Genomic DNA, 6,963 nt, shown 5'->3' on the forward strand with positions numbered 1-6,963 from the left:
GTCTCCAGAATACAGGAGAACAAAGACCTCTTTAGCAATCCTTCTCCCCAGAGCAGAGCATTTAACATGTACAGTACAAGTGAATGAAAATGGACAGGCTGCCCATTTAATGACAGCTGGGCTGGGATGTCTTATCACATTCAGCTCTGGTAGGTAGAAAGAATGATTTTACTGCTAGTATGTTTATATTCAGCTATTATCATTCCAACAAGAAGGCAGTTTTGAGCCCAAAGGGCTGTGCATGGGGAGATGAGTTTCTGTGCCAGGAGATAGACGAGGCACTCGGGCGTTGGCATTAATCAAACTCCACACGGGGAGAAACTCCCCATGACATTGCGTCACTTTCCTCACTTCCAAAAGGTGAAATAAAGAAGCGAGGTATCCTTCTGACAAAAGTGCTCATCAATGAAAGCCAAATTGATTCCTCCCACCTCCGCCCTCAAACCGAAACCACCTGCAGATACTTCAAATGAGATGCAGTGCCATCCAAAAAAGGACAAGTCCATTAGGAGGAACAGGAATTTAATTACAGGGTATTTTATCAGCAGTTTGAGTTGAGGATCAAGAGGCACAACAGCAGAGGGCCATCAAGGAAGGCAGATTACCAGAAATTAGGCTTCTTCACGAATCAGACTGACAGCTGTGGGAACCCAGAGAAGGAGGCTCCTTGCTCTCTGATGAGAGGGCTGGGAAGCTGTGGAAGTAACAGATAAGAGGGACAAAAGGAGGTGATTTCAAAGAAAGGGGGTAGGAAGCAGAGCTTGTTTACTGTCTGTCAGGGAGACCTGGAATGGTAAGGGCAGCAGTCGAATCAGAGGGTGTGCAAGGTTTGTGCTTGAGTCCCATGTTTTAGTCCTGGTCCCTTACCTTGATGCAGTGCTTCCTAAACCTTTAATATCCAGGCCACAGGGTTTGAGGCATTGAAATGGGCTCACTTCACTCCTGAAATCCAAAAGATTATACATATATTTCCACAGCCAGCTCCCAGAACAATGGGCTGGCATCTTCCTCACAACTGTAAGATTGCTGCGCTAATATCGCCTCTGAGTCAGAGTTCACAAGGATGGGACCCATGCTTTCCAGACAATGGGGTGTGTCTGGGATTCCCCACACTTTTCAGTGGCAATACTTTGATCCTCTGTTATTCCCTCCCTGAGATGATGTCATGCCTCTCAACTGTCCCGGAAAAACCAGGACATCCTGTTTTACCATGCAAGAGCACAGCGGCCATCTTGGATGCCACAACCTCACCCTGAAAAGGTAGCTCCAGTGCCAGATTAAACCCTGTGGAGACCCCCAGGCAGTCGAAATCTCGAGGGCTCTCCCCCCCAACAAATTATCTCCTAATACGTTCTTGATTTTACCAATCGACAATTCTAATAAACCAATTTTATTACACAATATTATTTTGATCCATTGTCGCAGGACCCCTAAAAGGCATGGGGCCCTTAAGCCTACTCGGCCTATTTGGTAATCTGGCACTGTGCAGATCACATAAATCACCCTGGAAGACACATGGCCTGAAGGAGCGTCTCCACCCCCATCGTTCTGCCCGGACGCTGAGGTCCAGCGCCGAGGGCCTTCTGACGGTTCCCTCATTGCGAAAAGCAAAGCTACAGGGAACCAGGCAGAGGGCCTTCTCAGTAGTGGCGCCCGCCCTGTGGAACGCCCTCCCATCAGATGTCAAAGCAATAAACAACTACCTGACATTCAGAAGACATCTTAAGGCAGCCCTGTTCAGGGAAGTTTTTAACGTGTGATATTTTAGTGTATTTTTGGTTTCTATGGAAGCCGCCCAGAGTGGCTGGGGAAACCCAGCCAGATGGGCGGGGTACAAAGAATAAATTATTATTATTATTATTATTATTATTATTATTATTATTATGGCCTGGTTTTGAGCCTGGACATGTTGGAGGGTATGTGATGTCACTGCCCATATATGAGCAAAAAGAGGAATCAATACTACCAGGGGTTTCCCCACTGTGACAGGCATAAAGTGGTGGATGCTTCCACCTTGACGGTTTCCTTTTTCATGGCATACTTGAAGTCATCTTGCTGCAGACTGGTGTGCTCTTGATGCCAGCGCACTTGTAGAGGTCAGAAGTGGGGAAACACCTATTGGTATTGCTGCTAAAACTCTTATATCTCACTACACAAGCATATAGGGATGGGGAACTAACTCTATTTTGCTTGCATCTTAAAGAGAATGACCCATTTCACACTTTGTGAACCAATGCACAAACCAAAACATAGCTACCCTTTGAAGTTTGCACTTAACCAAATTTTGTGATGAAATTATCCAGACAAAGAAAACAGGCATAAAAATGAACACGTCATGGAAATAACTTACAACCATGTATTATATTACGGATAGCTGCTTGCAAAACAGTGTATGTTAATCAAAACTACATACAAAAATGTGTTTATTAGTAGAAATTCACACTAAAATGCTGATTTAAGTTTTGCAAAGATTTTGTGTTTTTAATTCACAAATTGCTGCAGAAATGTGGAGAACTGGATTTAATTGGAAAAGTGATAAACGGAAACAACTGAAACAGACAGATTTATCCCTTCCGATGAGTACGATTTACCTTTACTTAATTTCAGCTGTAAGGCTGGTCTGCATTACTTTTAACTTGGTTTGATTTTTTCCCCTTCAGTTGCTTGGTTGATTGCTCTTTATGCAGGTGTGAAGAGTTGCTACCTGTGTCTGTACAGCTGGAACCCTTCAGCCCATTCAATCTATAGGCATCACCTGTCATGGCTGCACAGTTTAATGTGAAACACTGGAAAAACACATTTGAGGCTCTTTTGACTATTTCTCTCTCTTTCGACTTCCGGGTTGGCGCCATCGCCGAATGGCGGACTCCCTCCAAGCTCCGGAGGGAGTCAGCTCGGCAGGGGCTGGGTCCTACCGCGCCGGCGATGCGGGGACCCTTAAAAACCACGGGCATGGAGTCCGTGGACATGGGTGACTCGGCTTGCACCATTAGCGCCCTCCCGACTCGTGAAGGAGCCTTTTTAAAGGCTTCGGATCGGGTGCCGGGGAGCGGCGTGGTGCTTTGAGTCTTCTGCTTTCCCTGCCGAGCGCAGCCGCATGCCATTCGACGGAGAGCGCTGACTTCTTCCATTGAAAATTTGGACTATTAACAACAACCCGTGAGTAATTGGGAAACCGGGTTCAAAATTTCGGATTTGGCACGAGCGGGGGCGATTTAAAAAGGAAGTCAATCCCCCCCCCCTACTGTAAGCATTCCAAAACAAGGACTGGGTAACCAAGGTCCAAAGGGAAGTATACTCCTGATAAAAATCATTAATTTCACGATGGGAAATTATAAGAACTGTGCTGGAGGAGAAGAGTGGAGGGTGGGAAGAAAAATGCAAACCCCCCCTGGGAACCGGGGCGATTCGCGGAGCCTGGTGAAGAGAGACGGAGACTTTGACAGCTGTCAAAGTAGCTGTCAAAGCTGGAGAATATAAAGAGGACTTTGTTATGAGGACTTTGCTGGTTAATTTTGTTACAATTTGCTATAATATGGATATAAACTGTTGGAAAATAAGCAACAATTTGACTTTTGGATTAGAGGATACAAAGTTATTACAATCCCCCTAGAGGGGTTTCGGGACATTACAAGAACGGTCGTAAGTGGAAAAATACTCTGGGATTCGCACAGGACTTGTTATCTTCTGGGAAAGCTGCAAAACTGAAATAGTATTTTGTCTACAGAGGTATTTTCATTAAAGGAGACAATAGAATTTTCTATTGAAGAAAGGAAGGGACTGGACGTAAGTTTTTGTTCCTGAATAACAAACCTCTGTAGAGATACCAGATTTCTGAATTAGAAAGTTTTAGCAGCTGAACAGGACAAGAAACCTGAGAAAGTGAGGAATAAGAAGAACAAAGGACTGATTACGACACGGAAAGAACAACGGGAGGAGTGGTAAAGATCAAGGAAATTAAAGGCCTTTGTTAGATTGGACACTTGAAGTTAAATATTATTAAAATTAATAAATTAAAAGAAAACCGGCAAGATGGAATCGGGGAGAAATCTGGTCATGAATTGAGACTTCCAAGCTGATAATGTATAGACTGATGGACATGGGGAATTCAAACCGGGGAAGGGGGGGGGGAGATTTGGAATCCAAAGGTTGTGTAACCATCTTTTGAATTTTTCTATATCTCTTATTTTCTATTTCTTTACATAACTTACGCATGTCATTTTATTTTGATTGGACGTGTTTAAAAAAAGGGAATTCGTGGAAGGAACTGGGGTGGATCTTGGGGAAAATCTTTTTTCTTTTCTTGTTAATGATGTGGGACGGTGGTAAGATTTGTACAATTCAATTTGGATAGTGGGTTAAACAAATTAAGCTTCAAATTGGGAGTGAGAGCTTGTAGAACCAAATTAAGGAAAGGGGAATACAGTCGGGGGGGGGAGGGGGGGAGTCCCAGAAAGTAGGCAATGAAAGTAAGGTTTTTAAATATCTTTTTTTCTTTTTCTTTTTTCTTTGTATTTCTATATTTTTGGAAACTTTAATAAATATGATTTAAAAAAAAAAATATTTCTCTCTCTTTCAATTTTTGTCATTGCAGAAAACATGCATATGACACCTCAAACTGTGCATTTTCCACCAATGTACATTTTTACAACTGTGTTACAGAAAGCAGCAGCGCACACGGTGGCTTCACTTCACTTGGGGAGTTGTGACTTGATGTGTAGCGCATGTACGTATGTGTCACAAAAGGTCTGCTCTGTGAATGCAAACGTATTTCCATTGCACCAGCCAACAAATGAAGATCTGCCCCTAAACATAAGAGGCATGTGGAGGCGTTTGTCCCCATCGGGCAGGATACGATACATTAGGCAAGTCTGTATGTGCATTTTTTGGTCTTCCTGCCTGCTGTGCCAGCAAGACAGATGGCCAGCCCTGGAGCAAAGCGCAGCTGGGAGCATGTTACCCCAATGTTGCAGCGTCTGCATTATTCCTCATATTCTTTCAGGAACAATTCCAGGCACTGTACAGCTTAGCCCAACGTACCTGCCTCTTCTGTAATGCCCTCTTGTGATTTCTAACTTTGAAAGAGAGTGCCCCCTTGAGGCTACTGTCCTTGCATCAAATGAGAACAGCTTCACCACGCAGAAAAGCATTCTCTATAGAACTCCCATCCCCCCCTGGAGATATGCCAGAATTTCTATATGTCTGGCTTTGGGTACCCAAGTGAATACAGTGTTGTGTGGGTGGGTGTGTTGGAAAAGCTGAATACAGTGGTGAGTGTGTGTTTCTGAAAAGGTTTTGTGAGCCATTATCTGCTTAAATGAGTTTCAACTATATAATTTATATTTGCTTTGTAATGTATTCTTACCAGCTTGTGCCTTTGGGCTGGTGTGGGGCTATTCATTTGACTAATTAAAGGATCATCATGAGAATTTCTCCAGTTTGCTTTTTCCCAAGATCATTTAACTTTTTGAAATTTGTATACAAGCATTCTTCTTCCTACTCCTCTCTCTCTCTCTCTCTCTCTCTCTCTCTCTGTGTGTGTGTGTGTGTGTAGCTAGCATCACACAGGTGGTTTTGAAGCATCTCCAGACCTACATGCCCATATCTCATGGCAAGCAGAATGCAAGGCTTTTTTTTATTATGTGAAAGCATCAAAATCTTCCATAAAGTAAATTAACAAGGTTCCCTGGGCAAAAAAAGAGAGAATTACTAAAACATATGTTCTAAAGCAGAGATGGGCAGAAGGTAGATTGGGAACTACTGGTAGATCTCTAAGTGATTTGCAGGTGGTGAGGGTTGGGGAACCCGTGGACCTTCAAATGTTGCTGGACTACAACTCCCATAATCCTTGACCATTGACCATGCTGGCTGGGGCAGATGGGAGGTGGAGTCCAACAGCCTCCAGAAGGTTCACCATCCCTGCAGTAGTTCAAGAAGGATTGATTTATTAGGCTGCTGAGATAAGGAAAGCTGGGAGGCGGGGATAAGCAGGAGTGGGGTTTGGTGTGACAGGCCTGTGAGTACTGAAAACAAATCCCTGGGCTCCGCATGTCTTCAGAGACACTCTGCTCCTTAATTCTGGATATGTTGCCCCCTCTTCTCCCACCACTGTTTGGCAACTTGCTCCAGTTGAGAGCCTTTGGGGGTTCTAGTAAAAAATGCAACAAAATATTTCCTGCAAACCTGGAAGCCTACCCTGCACTAAAAACAAAGAAGGAACAGAAAGGAAATCAACCCTTTGATGCTCATATCTACCTGGTAAGTGTGACATAGGCAATACTTGGCCCACACTGCTGGTAGAGTTCCAGTGCTAAGGAATAAAGCTACATAATATTTGGTTGCTGTCGCCATCTTCTGGCAGGAAGTCCTGTTGTTCACCCAGCAACATAAGCATAACCCAAGATGTTCACATTCTCCTTTTATTCGTTCTCGTTCCACGTCAGATCTATACCCTCTGAGTTCAGTTCAGTTACTCCAGCAGAAGAAAGACAAAAACTGGGTCCCCACCATACTTTCCTGAGATCTCTTTTTGGCAGAGATGTGAGCATGATTTTATCTGTTGCCCTGCGAGCCGATAAGCTGCAGGAACTGTCAGAAGACTCCAGAGCACTCAGGCTGTAGGGTCAGAACAGGAAAAAGAGAACTTTCATCCCAAGAAATAAGAAAAGAAGACAGCCTGGGAGGAGTAGGAGCAGGGCAAAACTAAAAGAATTGCAGATACAACACCTAACGTAAATAAACATGTCCCTATCATTACATTGGGATGCGGGTGGCGCTGTGGGTTAAACCACAGAGCCTAGAACTTGCTGATCAGAAGGTTGGTGGTTTGAATCCCCGTGACGGGGTGAGCTCCCATTGCTCGGTCCCTACTCCTGCCAACCTAGCAGTTCAAAAGCATGTAAAAGTACAAGTAGATAAATAGGTACTGCTCCGGCGAGAAGGTAAACAGGTGTTTCTGTGCGC

Source organism: Podarcis pityusensis, assembly GCF_964106645.2.
Source record: "Podarcis pityusensis genome assembly, chromosome: 6".
Taxonomy (NCBI): domain Eukaryota; kingdom Metazoa; phylum Chordata; class Lepidosauria; order Squamata; family Lacertidae; genus Podarcis; species Podarcis pityusensis.